Here is a 22,891-nt window from a genome sequence, read left to right as displayed (position 1 = left end):
TGCCATCTAAAGCACTTGCATTATAAGGCATCAGGAAAACTAGAGCATGAGCAATTTCCTTTTGTGGCAGTCTTTGTCTAAGTGGTGGAAGAGAGAGATCTGGCTCAAATTATAGAAAAACCAGAGAAAGTGCAATATTATATCAGAACACTCTTAAGATTACAGCTGAAATTTGTCTCCCAGGTCTTTTTGTCTCCACCAAATGGCAGTGACTCATTTTGATGGTAGCTGAAGAGATGAAGCCAGGGCTAATGGGCAGAACACCAGCCGAGATTGTTATTCCTGCCTTATCTGTTTGCTTTTGTGTTCCTGGAACTTTTTGAGCTTGCTTTCTCCCATGTTACCTGGCGATGAAAACCACCTCCTTGCTATTGGTCTGTTGTAAAAGATACAGGAAACTTTTCCAGAAGTTGTTGAAAAGAAAGTGTCTGTATAAACCCAAAGTTATACTGCCCTATTGTTACCATCATTTATTACTATGACTTTAAAAAAAATTGATCTTGTTGTTACCATTATTGGCAATTAGATGTAAGTGTATCAAGATAGGCATCTTCTTTCCTAAAACATTTTTAATTTCCCTACCCACAGTTACGTATGTTAAAAAATAATCACAAACTCATTATATAATTTTTAAATTTTAAAAACAAATATCAGTTTATCCATTGTCTCTCATAGGACTAAGAAGCATGATCTCCCACTCCCCATGTTCCTTTCAGTTCTGAACTGAAAGCTTTTGAGGTGTTCTGGGGTCAGTTTCAGGTCTGTTGCTGACATCTGGGTGACCTTGATTAGGTCTCCAATCCCGTGATCTGGTTTCCTCAGACAGAAAATAGGATAAATCATCTCTCTCAGGATTGATTTGATGTAAGGGTTAAATGAGAGGATACTGTGAACGTAGTAGCCATTTCAGAAAAGCAAGTCAAGGATAAAAGCAGCAAGTAATGTTAAATACCATGGATTCAATTCAGATGAAGTCTCCATGGTCCATAAGGGTGTCTTCCACAGTTTTTTTGGTTTTGTTTTTTCTCCCAGATTGATGTAGACAGCATATTGACTTTAAAGACTCTAGTACTCTCCAAATTATTTTAACTGTGAACCTCTTACAGGTTGGTCTACATTCTGCCAAAGAACAGTATGACCTTGATTGCACAAGGCCCACATCTATGAACCAAAACCTAGTCATAATTGGTCTCTACTTTCTAATACCTAAAAGCTGAAAACTCAAAATAATAGTGAGTTTGAAACTCAATACTTTGTCATGCATATTCTCTGCCATCATGAAGTTGAAGCAAATAAGTAAACATGCCAATATCAGGGATGCATTCCAAAAACCATTTGTGGAATGTGTCAGATTCCCATTGTAGTGACAGCTTAATGAACCCAGCAGGACTCTACCTCTAAGATACACCCTCACATTGTCAGCTCCTGGTGGCAGCTCTTTCAACTTTGGAGAAGTAATCAGGTTTCTCCATTCCACGAGTAACATGCTCACCAGATGCACTGACAGCACACTGATGCTGGGTATTCACGGGTCTTAAGCTACAATCTGGTGCTCCAAGCATTTCTTCCTCTAGGAGTTCCTGAACATGCACTTACCAGTTACTACTGTAAATGCACACTTTAATTAGACATTAAATAACCCATGAAATGTAAGCTGAAAACAAAGATAGTTACCAATTTTGTGAAAACTAGGTTGAACAATTTGGAAAGACTTGATCAAGGTGAATTACCAAAAACATTTCTTGTTGAAATTGTGTGGTGAAAGTGCTGTAAAACGAGTTGATAGGGAAGGTCATAAAGATACAGAAATAGCTGGACTCTATGTTTCAAAAGTGTATTTAAAGCATTATTTCACTCTAAACAATTGGAAACTGGAAATTATAGGTAATGTGTACAGAATCTAATTCTGTTCAGATCAGTCCATAGCAGGGACCTTCCAAACAAACAGCAGCCAAAGCTCTGGTCTTTCAAAGATTGGCCAATGAATTTACATTTATATGTTTTAAATTAAATGTATAAATGGATCTTTTTGTGTGTACAAGCCCCTGCTTTGTCAGGTTTCAATCCGGAAGACAGAGCCCCTATGAATATTAGAAGAATAGGGTATTTATTTTAGGAATTAGGAATTACACAAATAGGAAAGGAACAGGGAAAATGGAGATATGACCGGGGAGTCCAGTGATCATAGTCATTGGTCAGTCATCCTGAAACGATGGTGTGAGTGGACAAACAGCCAAGAATGGCCTGCTATTGAAAGAGGCCTTCACATCCTGGAGAGGCCTACAGGGATCTGTTGCCTTAGTGGATACACAACCAGCCTCTGGAGGTGGGTGTGGGTTCCTTTTTGGCCTGCGTTCTGGAGGAAAACCTAGATGTGGAATAGAGGAGAGCAAGAACAAATGGGTGTTCACTCTGGCACCCATCGGCAGCGATTTCTGACTACCACTGCCTTCTGAGGGTAATTTCAATTTCCTCACTTCCACCTTCCAAATCTCACACCAGCCCTTCCACATCTGCCATCTCGAATCCAGAACCATATGGGGAACAGGATTATGAGAAAAATATTTCCTAAGTTAACCAAGTTGACGAAACCCAATCCTGAATACCCATTTTAACGGATTTTTTTTTCAATTTAGCAACAAATTGTGAGTCCCAATCATGCCAAATTAAGAGGGTTTCTCCTATTATTTACTCTTCTATCGACATCTAAAATATGTTTACAAATGATGTTAGGTAATTTGTATGTGACTCCTAAATTTTATACTCAGGCAAACTGTCACTTAAAGATAATAGATAGGGCTGGGGATGTGGCTCAAGCGGTAGCCCGCTCGTCTGGCATGCGCGGGCGGGGCACTGGGTTTGATCCTCAGCACCACATAAAAATAAAAGATGTTGTGTCCACCGAAAAATAAAAAATAAAAAAAAGATAATAAACATTTATTAAACATATTAGAACTCAGGAATATAGGTTCTATGATTCTAATAAGTATTTAATCAACTGTTACAGAATCAATCTAGTTAACTGTGGATAAGAGTTAAAAATACCTGAGAACATAATCCCAGCGGTTTGGGAGGCTGAGACAGGAGGATTACAAATTCAAAGCCAGCCTCAGCAATGGTGAGGCACTAAGCACCTCAGTAAGACCCTGTCTCTAAATAAAATACAAAATGGGGCTGGGGATGTGGCTCAGTGGTCCAGTGCCCCTGAGTCCAATCCCTGGTACTAAAACAACAACAACAAAATCTGGGAACTGAAATAAAGTTTAAAAACCGAACACTGTTATCAAAAACATTTTAAGGAAATGGGGAAGGAATGTCATAGATGGCTGAATAACATTGATTTCTTCATCTTTTATAACCAGTGATCAAGATTTGATTTAAAGCTGATAAATTAAAAATAAAGGCATAGGGCTGGGGTTGTAGCTCCCCTGTAGAGCGCTCTCCGAGCACGTGCAAGGCCCTGGGTTCGATTGTCAGCACCACATTAGAATAAATAAATAAAGACGTTGTGTCTAACTACACCTAAAAAAAAAAAAAATATTTAAAAAATTAAATAAACAAAGGCATAACACTGATTATGAAGGTAAATTCAGAAAAATACAGTAAAATAAAATTAGATGGAGGAATGAAGAGTATAAAGAAAGAAAAGTATAGAAATACACTGAATTTGTCATTACAATATAAAATCAGTAGATTATGCATGAATAAATAGGTTAAATATAATCTATAAAGTCATAAGTTACCAAAAAACATTTCGAAATTATCAGAATAGGTACATAATCAGAAACCAGATATAAGTCACATGGTAAAAGTTTCATGGTGAAAGCAATAAAAACAAAGCATAGTATAAAATAGGATTTAAAAATTGATATTAAATATTTCTACCGTAAAATTAAGTCATCCAAGAACAATTATTAAGCTCCTACTGGGTGTCATTCTAGGTATTGACTCACTTAATCCTCCTGATAAATATTCAGTAAGGGAGCTGTTATTATCCGTGTTGTGTAGATGAGAAAATGGAGCTGCAGCAAGGCATCATGACTTGCTTTCTAATCTCACAACTAATAAGTGAAATAAATAGGATTTGTATCTAAGTAGTCCAGCTCCAGTGCTCCAGGAACTTGATTTCTTGGGGATTAGGTGGTAAGCGAATGGTAAACTTAGATAATTTAGTATAAAAAGAAGAAGAAAATATAAATCACAAAGGAAAAAATACTAATGAGGAAATAATCAACAACACTCCCCTCCCCCCAAAAAAAGCTGGTTAAAAGAATTCTAAGAAATAATATTGATCTGCTATATAAAGACACTTTAGAATATGAATGAAATAGATAACTTTATAGGGGAATATAATTATCAAAACTGAATTCAGAAGACAATGTAAACTCACCAATTGTAATAAATAGAAAATGGTGGAAGAGCCACTCCCCAAAAGAATATCAATTCCAGATGTCTTCATTGGGCAATTCTATTAAACTTCTAAGAAACAAAACTTTCAGTTCTGTTGAACTGTTTGAAAGAAGGAGAGCTTTAAAAGTCTTTTTATGATTTTTTTATAACAGCAGTAGAAAGCCTCTACAAAGGTAGCACCAAACATAACTTCAGAAAATACAAAAGTGTTCTAAAAGAATATTGATACACCTCTGCCAAGTATGTCTTATTTTAGGAAATCTAGAATTGTTCAGTAATTTTGTACATTAGTGGGGAAACCGTATGATCATCTCCATTGATGTTAAAAAGAAACTTTATAAGTCCGACATCTGGTTTTGGTTGAAAACTCTTTAAAGTGTGTGTGGGGTGAATCCTTCCTTTGCCTGATACACTCTATATTTACCCCAAACAAACATTATGCTTAATAATAGGGATATACTAGGAACATTCAACATAGGGATCTTCAAGTTATTTTCCCCTTTACTTTCAGAAATCCCACAAAAGCAATCTAGGAAAGAGAAACAGATATAAAACTCTAACTTGGGGACTGGGGCTAGAGCTGTGTTGGAGTGCTTGCCTAGCATGTGTGAGGCCCTAGGTCTCATCCCCTGCAACCCTCTTCAAAAGAAAAAAAAAAAAAAACAACTTCGTCAAAGCTAGAAGACATCTGATCTGAAACCCCAAACTATAATGCATTAGGAGCACTACCACATACAGAGGAGATCAAACGAGGGTATGGGTAGATGCTCAGAGAGGAGGGCCCTAGATGAAGCTCAGAGCTGTCAAAGTAAGTGGAGTAACCTCAGGGGCCAAACCTTTTAAGTTTGAAAATAAAAGATTGATTAATTCAACACATAGAAATAAAAATTGGGGCTAGGGATGCGGCTCAAGCGGTAGCGCGCTCGCCTTGCATGCGTGTGGCCCGGGTTCGATCCTCAGCACCACATACAAACAAAGATGTTGTGTCCGCCGAAAACTAATAAATAAATATTTTTAAAAATTCTCTGTGTGTGTGTGTGTCTCTCTCTTTAAAAAAAAAAGAAATAAAAATTGTATTACAATATAAAAAGTCAGGAGACAAATGATAAACTGAAAAAATATTTGTGATTCATATCACAGAGGCTGAATTTCCTTACTATGTAAAGAGTGCTTCTACATCAACTAACAATATATGGGGAAAAGGTAAAGAATATGATCATCCATTTCATAGAAAGGAGATACAAATGGCACTTAAACTTGAGAAGATGCTTAACATCACTTAAAATAGGAGGAATACAAATTAAAACTGCAAGAAGCCACAGTTTTTCTCAGTTAAATAATCATAGTTCTAAAAGTTATGATAACAGCTGAAGGTAGGGTAAAGAAGGTATTCTCATAGATCATTGGTGGGAGTTGTATAAATTAGTACTTCCTATGAAGGACAATTTAGCAATATCTATCAAAATGTTAGATGCACATACCTAGCAATCCCACTGTAGGAATGTATCCTACTGAAATATATGTTTGAAATGGTTGTGCATAAAATTAATTACCCAGCATTCTTGGTTATAGCCAAAAATTGGCTAGTCACTGTTGAACTGTCCAACTAACCATGGAATACTATACAGCCATAAAAGAGTGTGGCAGCTCTTTATGTTCTGACATATAAAAATCTCCCAGATCTACTGTGAAGTAAAAAATGTAAGATGCAGAAGAGTGTTTGCTGTATGCTACAATTTGTGTCAATATATACACATGTATGTGTGTATGTATATTATAATTACATACTATCCTCCCTTAGACCAAGAAACAAAAACTGGTAATAGTGATTATCTCTAGGGAGAGATATTGAGTGAGAAAAAGTTACTTTTTTGTGATGCGTGTACACATACACACACACATCACAGGTGTGTTCTGCATACTAAAGTATTAGTTTTAAAAATTTTAAGAGAAATATTTATGTGTTTCATGATTGGAGAATAAAGAGTTCCTGAAATTTTCAGAGAAACATGAAAATTGAAGTTGTGCAAGGGCTTTAGAATTTATCCTCTTAAATGCCACATTTCTAGAAAGCAATCATTTTATAGAGCTACTCCAAAATGTTGTAGATTATGAATTGCTTAGAAGTGTACCTTTGTATTTATTAATTAGGTTATTTTCAATCATCTTAGTTTGGGGCCAGGCTATAGTCTAGAACTATACCCTAAACAAAAAAGCTTTAGATTGTTGTATATTTTAAGCTCTTTCTCCTTTTTAAAATTATTTTTCTGTCTTCACTGTCAGTGTCAGATTAAAAGCTTCACTTTTTTTTCTTATTGCCTTTGTCCTTGCTTCTAACATCCCACCCTTTTGATCTGCCAAAAAGCTAGGGATCATATAAGCAACTTCTTCAAGTAAAATGAGAAAAACTTAGTTTGAGTTCGTGTTTGATGGCTTCCTTTGAATGAAGTGCAAATACCTGCAGAATATGAACTTTATGTTGTGCTATCTGTTGTATCTGTATACTTAGGTGTTTACTTTTAGACACTGTTTCTAGTAGTCAAAAAAAAAAAATTCTACTTGGGTTCTCATATACTATGAACCATTTGTAAATGTCTTAATTTGATGTAAATATCTCTGAAAACAAGAGCAAAGGTTTTTAAAGCAGCCCTTTCAAATACTGGATGTGCTTATGCAGTTGCTTAGTTTTGGAGCTGATTGACAGGATAGCTGTTTTTTTAACCTCTTCTGCAAGTTCGGTGCTAAGATATTAAGTGAAGTGGATGATTTCTGCTTTTCATGTGGAAGTGGACCAATGTCTTTAAGGAGTGACAAATAAAGTTATTGATTCCAAAAAAAAAAAAAGGGCTGGGGATGTGGCTCAAGCGGTAACGCGCTTGCCTGGCATGCGTACGGCTCGGGTTCAATCCTCAGCACCACATGCAGACAAAGATGTTGTGTCTGCCAAAAACTAAAAAATAAATATTAAAAAAAAATTCTCTCTCTCTCTCTCTTTAAAAAAATAAAATACCATATTAATTTTGCTTAGATTTGTAACACTGTAATTATCAATGCAAATCATCTTTTAATTTGATATAATACATACATAGAAAACAATAACATTAGATGAAGACTACTACCTTCTGAAAAGTTCTTTTTGACCAGGACCTCTCTATATGAAACTCATTGCTGAGCCTGGTCTTCCCATTTGGAAACTCCCTTAGCAGTAAAATAAAAGTATTAGCTGCCTGTTGTTCCTTCTTCCTCCAACTCGTAACGTGCTCTCATCTCCCATTTGGCACATGGAGCCTTTTGGCAAATGTCTGGTCATCTTTTTTTTTTTTTTTTTTTTTCCCACCTAGCTGTCTCATGCTTAAAGACTGGACTAGCCACAAAGTCCTCTGAGCCATTCATTTTATGAAATAAATGATGCAACTTTGAAATTCTGGGGAAACTGTCAATTGGGGTTGATAGTGGGTATTATAAGATTCCCTTAGAAAGGAAGTAGAAGAACACCTTATTAAAAACAGATTGAAAAATGTTACTTTTCTCAACATTTCTTAAATTCCCTCCTGGGGCATCCCAGATGTTAGTGAAACAGAGTGAAACAGGGGCCCTGAGAGACATGTGATTCCACAAAGTCACACAAATGGCACACAGGGCAACAATGCTTGTACTGCCTACCTGCCCCGTCCAAATTAATGACGTGACATTTCCTGGAGTGTTCAAACTAGGTCTTTCCCAGTGATCCTAGGCTTCTCCTCCTCTGCTTATGTCTCATGTGTGATGAGGTCACTGAACCCTGTCGCTGTTTCATCCCATGGAAGTCAATAAATGCCATCTCATCTCCACTGTCCTGTTAGACCCTCATTGTCTCTAGGCTAAACTATTTCAATCATCTCCTCTCCAGGTTCTCTGCTTTTTTTTTTTTTTTTTAACCATTCCTCTCCCTGTTCCCTCTCCAGTGTCTTCCATTTGGCCCATGAATGTCTTTTAGGAAAACAAATTAGATTATGTCCCTCTTTTGCCTACAATATTCAAGTACTCCCCTTTGTCTGTCAAGGAAAAAAAAAGAAAAAGAAATCCCAATTGCCTTCTTAACCTAGTTCCACTCTAGCCTAACTCCTCAGACACACACAAAGTGACGCCTACTTCATTTCCACCCTTTGCTCCTCTGTCCTTTATGTGGAATGTCTTCAGCCCCACCCGTCCTATGTCATGTGAACTGCTCATTTCTGAAGTCCTGACTCGGTGCCCCTCCCACCCTCCCTCTGGCTGCCTCCCACCATGGGTGATCCTTGGTGAGAACTCTAATCACACTGTATGGAATTGTTAAATTGATCCCCCTGAGAACTTCTGGACAGTCTGGTCTTAGTCACATACAAATTCTCAGCATCTGTTCCAATACTTGGCACCTGGTGTAACAAATTAAATTGAACAAAATAAAAGCAAGTACAGAACGTGCTTTGGGTAGCAGAGTGCTTCCTGGATACACAACTGAAAACTGAGCCAAGACAACCAGGAAACCGGGTGGCGAAGCTGAGCTGTGTGAGGCAGAGTGAGGCACCCATGGTCTGCAGTTGTTCAGAGCAAGATCTGAGGACTGTGTGTTTCCAACCTTCGTGTCACCCTGGCCGTCCTGTTCTTTGTCGGTTCTGCCTAATTTCCTCTTTCTTGCCTCTGTTGCTCAGAAGGGTCCACATAGCTCAGTCTGTTGAGTCTGCTCCTTTCTTAAAGCACCAAAGGCTGTGGTATCTGTTATTGTGTGTGTGTGTGTGTGTGTGTGTGTGTGTGTGAGAGAGAGAGAGAGAGAGAGAGAGAGAGGTGTGTGTGTGTGTGTGTGTGTGTGTGTGTGTGGGTGTGGGTGTGGAAGAGAATGCATGTATGTATACACATGTGTATGGATTCCAGCCTGAACTATCAGAAATAGAACTGAATGTGCACGTTTAAAGAATTCTGTGAATGAGGGGAAAGGAGGGATCAACACAGAATGAATAATAAACACATATTATATACTGAATACTTCCCAATGTACTCATATATATACTGAATGTTTCCCAATGCCAGGATTTCTATTTAATCCTTGCAACCACCCTGTGAAGTGCAGCCACCATTATCATTCCTATTTTGTATGTGAGTCAAGTGAGGCAAAGAGAGACAGACTGGATCATGTGCACTCTGGGGAAGTGGGAGGGCTGTGATCTGTAAATCTTAAACATTTGTCTTAATCCAGAGTCAGTACTGTGAGCACAGTAGTCTTAAAATATTCTAAGAAGCCACATTAACACTAACCGTCTTACAAAGATGTCTCTGAAGGGAAAATAGAATGAAGTGCTTGTTTTGCCCTGATATTGTGTGTGTGTGTGTGTGTGTGTGTGTTTGTGTGTGTGTGTGTACATAAACGCCTGCACTGCTGGGGTTTTCTCCTTCAGGATTTAACTCCCCAGGATCACTGTAGGCAAGATATTTCTTTGGACTTTGACGTAATCTCAAGGACCTCATTGCTTTTCCACCTTGAGTATCTGGGAAGATTTGGCTGTCCCCTTCCTGGGTCTTATACACCTGACCTTGGGCAGTGCTAATAGCCTGTTGCTCAAATTCCAACCTAACAGTTCCAACTAATAAGTGTTTACTGCTGATCTTCTTAACAAAATGCTATCCTTTACATAATTAACAAACAAAAATGATAAGAATTGGTTCCTGACCCCACCCCAAAACACTATCTGCCACCCAAAAAACCCTCACAATCCTTGTGGAAAGACTGGCTATTTACCAAAGAACTGTTCATCAACAATGTGAAGCTGTGGGTGATGTGAGCCCTTGAGAGCTTTCTGTTCCTTCACTGGGGAAGGCTGTATGTGCACACACCTGCCATCTAGCCTTCTCTCCTGGGTTACTTTCACTACCAGCCCCCTCTCTATTGATTTCCAGATTCTCTATGTTCAAACTCTGGGGTAAGGCATATCCTTCATTTAAATTGCTTATCATCCCTCTTTATCCACAGGATTTTCCTACATCTTTATCCTGGATATACATTTTTTTTTCTGTAGGACTTCAAAAGGGTAATCAACCTAGAATTTAACTCTGTATTTTAAGAAAAATAAAAACCATACATGGGTTCTGGCTCTAGGCTAGCTGTCAGTTTTGGTCCTCTTAGCTGAGAGGTCAGCTGGAGAAGAAGCCCCACCTGAAACAGGCAATGTCAGTCTGTTCTTCTAACCGTGTCAAGGGGAGCACCAATGAGCTTGGTCCCTGGCTTGTGAGGGCTCGCATCAGTATTTGAGGATTGGAAGTTATAAACAAATATTTTCACAGGGTGCGTCCAGAACTGAGTTGTCAAGGTCACTGTGGTGTAAACAGAACTCGTGGTGTCAGTGTGTCCTGGTGTCTGGGCTCAAGTGTCCTTTCTTGGCAGCATCTGTAAAGAACACAGAGCATGCTGTGACCTCTACTGCTGATATTGGGGCTGCTCATCCAGCAGCTTAGTGAAATCTCTAGATTTGTTTCCATTTCATACAAGTTGCTTTGAAAGTAGAGCTAGGCTTGCATTTTCTGTGGATTGCACCTTTGCCTAGTGTGCCTTGCTCCTCTGCTTGAAACTGACCTGTATTCCTCTGATTTATTAGTTCCACCCAAGGAAGTAGTGCCAGGTATGCACTGGGAATCTCAAACAGCCTTCCATTTTCTTTCACAGGTGCTGGTAAGAACACGCAGACGTATCCAAAGCTGTCTTTGAAAAAGTTTCTATGGTGAACCTACAAAAAGATAAATAAATGAGTGTTAGTAGCACTTTCTTCTTGACACACCTGATTTTTTTGGATGATAACATGGATCTTCCCTTCCTCCACATTGCCATGATATGGGTCAGAAGTACTGAGTGACTGTTAGGCTAAAAAAACAAAACAAACTCCTCCATATTAAACAAGTATTAGACTTTTTCTTGTTTTTTAATGGGAATGTCAATGGAAATACAGTATAGCATATGATAATACCAGTATACATGTACTGTTTCATGGCTTTGGAAATTTTCTTTTTTTATAAGTAGATATCAGGCTAATTCATCTGCAGAGGTTTTATCTGGCTTCAAAATCAGTGGCTTGTCATTAGCAAACTTCACTTACTAGTTTTAGTCAAGTCTGAGCTGCACAATGGTTGAATTGGTGACCATTATATTTGTTTAACTGCTGTAAAGTAAGTTTGCAACAATAGATGCTTGCACTTAAATAGGCCTGCAGAGCGTTGGGGCCCTATCAATCATGCAGAGATTTCCCTCCTGCTGTCTCCTCTGATGGACAATTCTGCTGATGTGGATATTCAAAAAGAAGGGATCAGGAAGAACAGATGATGGATAAAGACCATCTTCTGTCTTGAGAGGAAATCGGAGAAATCCTTTTAAGGAATTTCTTTGTCATGGTGTCAGAAGATTAATTATGCTCGTGTGAGAACAGCTTTCTCATTGGGTGAAAAGAGACATTATCCTTCTGACTTGTGACAGAAGATTTTCAAAGAGAGTTAAAGATTTCAGCTACTCTGAAATCTTCTTATTCTGTTGTCTTCATAGAATCCTCCAAGACCCTTGGATTACATCCATGACATGGTGGTGTTCAAGGAGTCACTAATGAATCAGGACTCTTTGTTTCAAACAACCCCCTCCACTTGTTCCTCCTGCAGATCTCTTCAGGGGCCTTAATACCTGAGTTCAGCTTTTAAAATTGTATAATCACAGAATAGGTGAGACTTATTACAAGCCAGTAATGGTATCTTGTAGTCATAGGAAAGAATGAGATACCACAGTACTACCAAAAACTGGTAGCAGGTTAGTAACACAATTTTTAACAAGGCAAATAATTTTATAATCTGAGAAGATAGTCTTTAAAAGTTCAATTCTCAATTGTATAAATTAATCTAGTCAACAATAGTGATAATGTGGAAAATACATTACTTATGGTTACTCTGAGTGTAATGAACCTATTCAGAAAAGCCTTTAAAAGTTACAAATAGAATACATTGCATAAAACATAGGAAGAGTAAAGTTGCTTCAAATAGTTTTATTTTCTAGCTAACTGAAATTCAAGTTTCTTAAAATTAGTTATTTTAGTAAAAAATTTTTTCTAACATACATTAGTTAATACTCTGCCTTTTAAATAATGCACACTGATTGACTCAGAGTCATAATTTTATAAAGCTCCTCTATTGTGCTGCTTTGAAACACAATGATATCCTCAGGGACTGTTAAAGTCCTTAGTGAAGGGTTAGTTGCCTCTACTTTATGTGGCCTGAGCAGCCATATTTTTATTTTATTGTAATTTTCTATAGAAATGAAGTCTCTTCCCTTCAGGTGAGTTGTCATTTCTCCCTTCGATCTGTGTCATGATGCTGGTAAATTGCTATTTTGCTTTATACCTAAGGATGAGCTTGTATCTCCAATACAAGACAGTTCCAGTTTCTTTGATTATTCCCCTGTAAAAATTCATTTTTTTCTTTCATGTCTAGGTACTTGACTGTCTCTCTAAGCTAGGTACTAGAGGTCTCTCAGTACTTTATGTCTGTAAGGAAGCATACTGTTCACACCCACATGCACATATATCTGGGTTCATGGGCTAATTATGTTCAATATTAATGCTGTGTATAATGTTTTGGTTTAGTGATTCTGAATATAGATCACCAGTGGCACTCTCTTAACATCAGTGTTTTGAGACAAGGTTTGCAACAGCTGTACCTCCACTTCTGTCCCTGCTTTTCTCAAGGACCCAGTGAAATGATAGCTACACCTTGGTTTTAAATAAAATTAACTGTTGATTTTATGGGAAAAAAATTCATTAAAATGGGCATTAAATATTAGCTGATATTAGTAACCATTTTGTAATGACTGTAGTACCTGAAGGGCCAGATTCAGACTTTTTATGAAAATTCATGGCCAAGACCAAGTAAATGAAAAATCTTCTTTCTTTCTTTTTTAATTTTTTTGAGAGGTGGTGTTGCTTGTTGCTCAGGCTAGTCTCAAACTCTTGGGTTCAAGTGATTCCCTTGCTTTGGCCCCCCAAGTAGCTAGGTCTACAGGAGTGAGCTACCACTCCCAGTTTCAAATCTTACTTTAATTCACATTTGATAGTCATATTTAGATAAGTCTTAAATTTAGAATTCTTGAGCATTCAACGTGATCTAAACTTTAATATATTACCAATTCTATTTCTAGTTTTTTTTTTGGGAAGATGATAAACCAAAGAGATGATTTTCACAAAATACATGAAGTTTTTAAAAACCAATTACAGGAAAATAATAGTCCAGAGGGTAAGTTCAATCCCTTTTCTTCTTCATTTTTGGAAAAGGAAGTGATGATCCTGTTGCATTTTGTCTTGCTGGAGAAAATGCATCCCATTATGATCCTCTTGCACTTTTAGCAGGATAAATTGACCTTTAAGAGAGTTGTGATTAAAACTGAAGGTAATTCATCTCAGTAACATAGAGTGTTTTAAGAGAAAAAAACAGTTACTAATTAATTTAAAAAATTAGCCAGTTATATAAAATGTTTCTCTCTGTTTTTCTGACCCTGCCATCCAAAGAGAACAATCAATTTATCACCCACTGGCTGCATGAATTCAATGAAAAAGAACTTCGGGTTTTCTCCTTTCTAAACCCTTGCTGAGTTTTTCTGGCAGCACATAAAAGTGGGTCATTTGTACCTAAAATACTTTGCCAATGCTCCATTAATCTTAGTGATCATGTTCTCACTTTCCCTGTAATAAGCAGGAGAAGGGGTTATTATGGAGAAAGAAGAGGATGTCCCATTTTTAAAATGGATGTGTAAATGTAGAATCAGAGAAAGTTATTTAATATTTTGTAGCCTGGCCTTTTTAATAATAAATACATGATTGAAATATCAGTGACTGCGTGTTATATTTTTGATATGCAACAGTGTATTTTGTATTTTTTATATTTATTAGTAGCATATCATACCTTCCGCATTAAGAGGAATGTTTCCACACTATAAAAAAAAAAAAAGATAGTGTGTCTTTGGGCATATATCAAGAATGTCTTCATTCTAGAAACAGATGGTTTGTCAGGCCAAAATAATTTGAAAAGAGAGATGAATGAAGGACAAAAGATATTTTTCTTGGGTGATTTTTTTTTTTAAATGTGGAAGCTTTATCATTCCACATCTACATAATGATTAAAAGGGAAAATAAGCACCTAAGACCTAAGAGTTTTTCAGTTTCTGAATGTTGAAACAATTTTTTTGAAGACCTTGATTATAGTCTCTATATAAAGTGTTTGCATTTCTTAAAAATAATCGTCTTAATAAACTGTTCTCCATCTGAACAGTGAGACGAAGCTAGAAGGACAAGGCTGCATTGACCTTCTCTCTTGGTCTCTGTTATTGACTGGTTTCAAAGGTTAAACTAGCTACAGATGAAATGTAATCATTAGTGACTTGAGTCCTTTCCAGATCCCTCTGGAAACTGCAGTAGCCAACTTTGTTCATTTGTTAAGAAATAGAAGTCATGCCCTGGACAGTTTCGAATGGGAAGCAGCCACTGTCTCTTTCCTTCTTACTTATATAAACGAACTAAATGGAAAAATAAACTACTTCCTCACCTCTGGTACAAAGCTTCGTCTTTTGTTGAAAGTTCACACACTCCCTTCATCGTGCTTGAGCATCTAAGGTGGGTGTCTCCCCTCATTCTGTGAGGTGACTTGTGTAAGTACCTTAAGGAAAGTCCTGACTGCTTTATCAGTAGCCCACTAGCATCATTACAGAACAAACAAAATAAAATGAGGACAACGTCAGATGACATTCAACCTAGCCTTCCACATATCTGTTAGAATAAAGCAACAGAATAATTATGAAGTGAGAAAACTTGAATAACCAAATAAATTCTACTGAGTCCCACTTACATCAAGTGAGATTATACTTATTCCTGTGTGTGCACTCTACTTAATGTGGCTCACTTTGCAATTTATATAGTAATTCCTTCCCCTTAATGGCATATACTGACATTGGCATCTCACAACAGATGTCACAGGCAGCAGTGCTGTGATTTCTGAGACACATTGGCATTTACGGAACACCAGGATGCTGCTAGTAATCAAAATTTATCTTTGCAGACTCTCCATATGTCTGTTTATTATTTCACCCTTCTCTGCTCTAGACCACGTTCTCAGAACACCCCTGTTTTTAGGCATCCCTTCTCTGGTGAAATGCTTTAGCAATTGGTATTCAGTAATATAACTTTTCGGTGTATTTTTTTTTCATAAATAGGGATGTCAAATATCATTTGCAGGCTCCTGTAGTTCAGCATGTCGCAGACCAGATGCTTCTCACTACATAGTTGAACACTCTACAATATTATTTAGGAACATAGACCCTTCATGCAGAGCAGGATCCCATTATTCCTGAAAGCTTGGTAGAAGCCATTTGTGGGGGAAAAGTGGAATACAAAGACTAGAGGAATTTTTTCTTTCTTTGGATACTAAGAATCATGTTTCATCCAATATTTTGTGAGGATGATGTTTACCATAAAACCATTGGAAATTTTTAAATTTATTCTTAGGGTTTCAAAATTTCAGATTCTATAGTTTAAAACTTAGTCAGTTGATAATCATTTGTATTATTTTTAATATGAACTTGTTCCTTGCCAGGACCCGCTGGGAGGAAAAGGTAAAGGCCAAATGCTATAGTCATTCAGGGAAGGCTGGATACAATGATAATCTCAGGAACAGGTTGCTATCATCAGGGCACAGTGGTCTTTCTAACTCTTCCATGCTGTTAAGACCTCCTTTAAGGAATTCCTCTGTGCACTTTGTGAACAGACCCACAGCATGGCAAGGGGCTTATCAGGCACCATTCTAAAGGAGAAGATTGAGACGATCAACTATCCAATCTGAAAGTTGGACAATAAGGGTTATTTTTCTTTTTTCTCTCTGTTTTTCCTCCTTTATTTTAGATGTGTTTGGCCAATCCTTACAAATAAGCATTCCGTTTAATAAACTCACTGGGCATTGTAAGTACATGCCTGTAGTCCCAGCAATTCAGGAGGCTGAGGCAGAAGGATTGCAAGTTTGAGGCCAGTCATGGCATCTTAGTGAGGCCCTAAGCAATTTAGTGAGACCCTGTCTCCAAAAAAAAAAAAAATAATAATAATAAAGGCTGGGAATGTAGCTCAGTGTCAGAGTGCCCTGGGTTCAATTCCCAGTTAAATACATAAATATTTTTTTTTAATTTTATCTTTCTTTTTAAAATCCAAATAAATAGTTTTAAAACTCATAGGTCACAGAATCATCTTGGGTTAATGTTCCTATTTGCTAAATCTTGCAACATTTCTGGGGTATTCAAAAATTCAGATTCCCAAGTTCTTCCCTAGACCCCTTGCCTAAGAAATTTCTGGGAGAGAGGATAAGGAATCTACGTAAAAATATTCTTTAGGAGGTTCTTTATGCAGTCCTTGAACCAGATTTTGTGAGAAACACTGATCTAAATGATTCTGAATTTCAAAGCTGTCTCACCAGCCACATTGATCTCATCATGAAAAACCAGTAGTAATTCCAACCAGATTTTCTATTTTGTTACATTCAGGTCAGATATATCTGTGTTGCACAGTTGCTGGAACAAATGAGAACATGCGTTCTATTCTTCCTCGCTACAACTTGTGATTCATCATTCAGCCCTTTTATCATCCTGCCATCACCACCACCATCAGACCAGAGCCCATTCGGGGATTCCTGCTTAAGGGGCTGACCCACTCCACCTCACTGTTCTGTTGGTTATCTTCAGCCATAACTATGATCACTATGTCTCCATGGTGTTTCTACCCAGGATTCTCTTGCATTTCTTCACTTTTTACTTAAAAAAAAAAAAAAGAAAGAGCAGTTTTCTTCCAACTTATGCCATCAGCCCACTTACCTTGATTGCTTTTCACCAAAGACTTTCTCAAGGTAGGTGACAGAATGAGAGGTTATAAGAGAGAATAAAGATCATACATGTGGATTAAAAATTGTCCTTTTGGGTTAAGATTTCCCCCACCCTCCAATGTGTGAGATTGAACCCAGAATCTTGTGTATGCTGAGCATGCACCTGGAATAAGTTTTAAATTTATCTTATTAGGTAATTTGAGGGTGTGGTTCAGTTGTAGAGCATGTGCTTAGCATGTGTGAGGCCCTGGGTTCAATCTCTAGCACAGGAAGAAAGAAAGGGAGAGAGGGAGGGGGTCGTAGAGGAAGAAAAGAGAGAGAGAGGGAACTTGAAGTTTAGAAAAGACAAACAGTAGTCAGAATTATAGAATTATGTAAGAGGAGACTAGGAATCTTATGTTCTTTTAGTCTGACTTCTCTGGTAGACCAGGAATAACAATTTTTTTTTTCATATTTAAACCAATTATCTTTGGCAGACTGACCTCAGAAGTTTTTAAATGGGGATTTTTGCAGTATCTCTAAGTAAACTCAAGTTTATCCAACCTTTCCTTAGTTCCCCGTTGATTTTTAACTAACAATTTTGATTGTAGTTTGGACCATTTCACAGAATTTTTTCTGTGATCGTAGGGAATACGTTGTGCTTAGTTTGAAGAACACAAGATAAAAAAGAGTGTAAGGGATGCAGGTAGAATCTCAGCACTAGTAACTTTCTTGAACAAGTCATTCAGTCTTTGAAGTCTGTTTTTTTGTGTCATCAGTGCTAGCCTGTTTATCTCCGAGTGCTATTGTGAGGACCCGAATGAAGCAGAGGGTTATCCAAGCTCCCAGTGCAGATCGGAGATGTTATTTAGAAATTTTTGGTTAATTTAGAAGTTGGTTGCATCCAAAGGCAATTAGGAAAGCTCTCTCAACCTTAGACTAAGATAATATTTGGTACATGTATTATTTTTATAAGCTTTCCTTTGACACACCTAAAACAACCACATTCTTATATAGACCTAGAACCTAGAATGGTGTAATCATATTTACGCTTTCATTCTCATTGCCTTCTGAAGTGGACGCTTTGTTGACAAGCCTCAAATGCGACTTAGCTCTCTAGCAGTTACCCTACTAAGCGGTATGGGTTTTGTTTGTTTATCTATTTTTTCCCCTTTGTGTGTTTTTAGGATCTCTCTCAGTTTAAGCCATGCTCTCCACCCCAACCCCATAGGACATGATGATATGGGAAGATCATTGTGGTCCCATTACTGCAGTCCCTCAAATAGCAGTAAAATAGAATAAACATTGGTTCTAGAGTAAGACATATGCATTTGAATAGCAGTTTGGCTATTTATGAGCCTGGTTGTCTGATAAAGATTAACTGAGATAATATGTACACTAAAACTCTAGAAGGTGTAAAAGTATTGTTCTTTCTATGGATAGGGATCTCTATAGGGAAGGGTATCAACATTTATTGCATGCTTAATATACATTATCTTTTCTTTGAGGTAGGACAGAGTCTCATTTCACAGATCATGAGCCTCAAGTCACATGATTATAAAGGAGTGGAGCTTGATTTGCCACACTACCTGTCTTCCTGCTTTCAGAGCAGCACAGGTTGCGTGATTCTTGGCCCTGCCTCTCTTGCCTGCCGAGAGAAGGAGTAGTTGAGAAAATGGAAGGAGATACTCCATGTTGCAGTCAGCAAATAAAGAACCATCAGAGCAAAAATACTAGTCACAGATTTCATAGGATAGGTTTCTGCAACTTGTCTGTGTGACAAAACTGAAGACCAGAGAGGCCACAGAATTGGCCAAGGTTTCTTTCATGGTGAGTTTGCAATGGGCAAGGGAGGTGGCTGTATCCCTCATTTGCAATCCACTGGAAATATGGCTCAGCCACAAGTCCCTTTATCTCCATGCTTCCCTTTCCCTCTATCCACCAATGTGATTGACTTACCATTTTTAAACCTATAGGGGCGGTGGATCCAAAGGAGCTTTTTGGAGTTTAGACTCACAGAATTTTCTCGGTGTTTTTCCACTTGAACACAAATGAAGTCAAATTTTCACCTGCCCTGAAAGCCCCAGGTGACACCAGCTGGTTAGGCGAGGTGTGAACTGCTGTGGCAGTGTAAGCCCTGTTGTCACCCTGTTAGTTTGAAGAAACAATGGGCTTGCCTTTCAAAGGAAAGTGGGAATGGAGCTACTTTTGTTCTTTGTAAGGGATGATTATTACAGTCAAATGAAAGTGAGGAGGTATGATGAGAAATTAATTCTTGGAAAAGAAAAATTACAAGGAAAGGTTCTCATTATTACACCTAAATTTTGACTTTTAGGCTTTGGGGACTATTTAAATTATCTAAACCTTTTTTTTTTTTTTTTTTTTTTTTGCCTGTGGGCAGTTCATTCGTAAAGCTTCAGACCGATGGTTCCCACATCTGATAATGGGTGGGATGCTGGTCCACCTACTATTACACATCTTAGAATTACATTTGGAGAAGTTTGAGTTTTTTTCTAGTTTGTACTTAAGCTAGCCCTCTTGAGTAGAGTTGGTAAAGCCAAAATGATGTGGGCAATAAATTTTAAAGTCATTATAGACTTTAAAATGTTAGGAAGTTTAAAATTAAAAAATTTTAAAAAAGGGCCAGTGTGTCTGGCTCATGAATTTGGGCCATGAACATGATACAACAGGAACTATGCTTAGATTTTTGTTATTCTAGGCCTCATGCCTCAAACACAATTCAGATGTAATTATTTTTCTAAATAATTACGCTTAAGCACCTGATGATCTAATGAAGACAATTTCTTAATGTGTCAATACGAGTTCTTTGTATCTTATTTGAATCTTTTGTTGTTTTAAGCTAATCTGCTTTAGGGTTCTCAGATCCAGGCAGTTGACAAAGCAGATTCTAGCAATGGCATTCATTTGGAATGCTGCCTTTTGTTTACTAGCTTTACCGGGCCCTCACTGCTTCCTTTGGTCATCTGGTGTCTTCACTAATGTGATTTGTACTCCTTGGCTCTGCAGGTAGCCATGAGCCTTTATAAGTGGGTTTACAATGAGACTCACCACCCTGGCTGCTAATGAAGGGAGCCCCAGGGACTTTTTTTTTTTTTCTTTCCCATATGTTTTCCAAAAGAGAGGAGGAAAATTGAGCTCTAGGTTTGTTAGTTCTCCTTGTTTTCAATTAATTGAATTTAAACAATTGGTGTACTAACTGTGATGCAAAAATATAAATATTTTTTGTTTAGGAATCAGAATGTCATCTGCCAGCCCAGTATGCTAATCACTGGGATTGTTTATTTTTGAACCTGGAAAGAATAAAGTAGAGTCTCTGTTTAAACTCAACCTGTTGGCATTTTACCTTCATCTGATTTTGTCCTTCAGGAAACTTTGGATCAATTCGGTTGTTTAAAAAGGGGGTGGGGCTTGCATTCTGGTACTATCCTTGATATTTAGCATTCCTTAATTTTGACTAAGTCACTGACACTCCTGGTTTCTCATGTGAAAAAAAAAAAGAGTGTTTTAACAAGATGCATATGAGAGCCACATTTCATATTCTTCCTGCTTTCTCTTCTTTTTACTCCTAAAGTAATCTAAGGTGTCCCTTCACTGGATGGGTAAACCGACCACTGAAAAGCAAACTTACATCTGACAAAATGTTGTAACCAGCAGTCAAACCAGTAGCTAAATATTAAATGTGGTGTTCATTAGAGAAGTGATATACTTTGTAGATTACAATCCAGTTTTACAGAGAAAAGAATTTTCCATTTCTAGTAGGGAAGCCAGGTTTTCAATGTTCATCATAAGGCAGTGGTTTCAGATATAGTTTATAGGTCTCCCAAGGGTCATGAAATATTTGGATTTTAGAACAAGAAAGGACATCAGCAATCTTTGGGTTCAATCCTTTAAATTTTACCTGTGAGGATTCAAGAGACTCAGGGATGCTTAGTAGCTTATTCATGGTCATAGAATTTACAGAGCTGCCGGTAGAGCCCCAGCTCCAAAGAAAAGTGGGCATATACTACGGTAGAGTTAATCTAACTACCTCTTAATGTAAAACAGAGAGTGAAAGGTTGAAAGAGAGACTGCTAATTCCATGTCTGAAAACTTAAAATCACTGCTTGAGAGTTGGTTTGTTTTTCTGTTGCGGGTACCAGATTAAAGGCAATCCCACCCTACAAGTGTTTCCAGAGGGTACCCTGTGTGTGGAACCCTGCACTGGGGTGATCTTGCAAAGATGTTGAAGCCACAGTTCCTCCTTTCAGAGAGTTCACAGTCTAACCTGGAGAGGAGACAAATGTGAATTGCTGGGAATGAAAATAACAAACAAACGGAGGAGTCCAAAGTGCAAAGGGAAGATGGCCTTAGAAAGGATGATATAGGATGAATGTTTAATAACAGGTCAAATTCTTGGTGCTCTGGGAGCTCACAGGCAATGTTTTAAATCAGGCTGGGAGAAAAAAGAAAAGGAACTGGTAAATTAAAATTTGGGCTAGCATTCCTATTCTTGGTGATTGCTATTGGATAAAATCCCTCATCCTTGCAAATTGATGTCACTATAAATTCATTGTCCTTAATCCTAAGTACCACTTAATTATATCTTTGTGCTTGCAAAGATCTGCTTTTTCTCTAATCACTTACTTCAAATCTCTTCCACTCTCTTCAAGCCTGTACCCCATTGTCCCAATCTCAGCAGGCTGCCCCTCTCCCTCTTAGGAGCCCCTGAAGAATCCTAGTAATTGCCTTGATTTTAGCTGGCCCCCAGGTACTAATGAGTACCTGGAGATAAAGCCAGAGTGCTTTATCTCCAACCAGGGCTTTTCCTTGAACTTCAGATTCATCTATCAAATTACTGCTGGGTGTCCCATTTGGATGTTTCACAGCCATTTCAAAATCAGTATGTCTCCTCTTTCCGCCACCTTGGAGCCTGTGGAGGCCTGCTGGGAGACTGTGGTGCAAAGCCATTTTTTGCTGGCTATAAAGCAGGGTCTTTGGAACCAAAGGGAGCACACCACTCTTCTAAAAATTGAAGGTGTTTATGCCAGAAGTGAAACCGAGTTCTCCTTGGGCAAGAGATGTGCTTATGTGTGCAAAGCAAAAAACCACACAGTGACTCCTGGTGGCAAACCAAACAAAACCAGAGTCATCTGGGGGAAGGTTACGTGTGCCCGAGGAAACAGTGGCATGGTTCAGGCTAAATTCCAAAGCAACCTTCCTGCTAAGGCCATTGGACACAGAATCCGTGTGATGCTGTATTCCTCAAGGATTTAAACTAATGGAAAATAAATAAAGATGGATTTGTGCTCTTGGAAAAAAAAACACAAAAAACGGTACATCTAAAAACCAAATGACTCACCTTTCATCTAAAGCCTCACCTTCTTCCTCAAAGCACCTCAATCAGAGAAGGTACCATCCTACACCCCAATTTGCATTTTTTAAAAACTACCCTGGCTGGAATATGCCAAATGCAGAAAGTATATACAATTAGGAGACTGCAATAATCCAAGTCAGTGCACTCTCTGTCATAGTTTTTTTTTTTTAATTTGTTCTGTTTAGTTATATATGACAGTAGAATCTGTTTTGATATAACAATAAAAGCATGGAATATATC

General features: G+C 37.8%; 1 protein-coding gene and 1 pseudogene across 1 annotated transcript in view; both read left to right on the top strand.

The window, feature by feature from the left end:
• The window catches only part of Greb1l (GREB1 like retinoic acid receptor coactivator), a 250,854-nt gene that overhangs the window by 81,485 nt on the left and 146,478 nt on the right, over positions 1-22,891 (top strand). The gene's annotated exons all lie outside the window — the stretch shown is intronic.
• Positions 2,163-22,561, top strand: LOC143382642 (large ribosomal subunit protein eL33 pseudogene; annotated as a pseudogene).

This window comes from Callospermophilus lateralis, chromosome 17, assembly GCF_048772815.1.
Source record: "Callospermophilus lateralis isolate mCalLat2 chromosome 17, mCalLat2.hap1, whole genome shotgun sequence".
Classification (NCBI taxonomy): domain Eukaryota; kingdom Metazoa; phylum Chordata; class Mammalia; order Rodentia; family Sciuridae; genus Callospermophilus; species Callospermophilus lateralis.
Note: the sequence above shows the minus strand (reverse complement) of the source record. Positions and strands in the feature narration are given on the sequence as shown.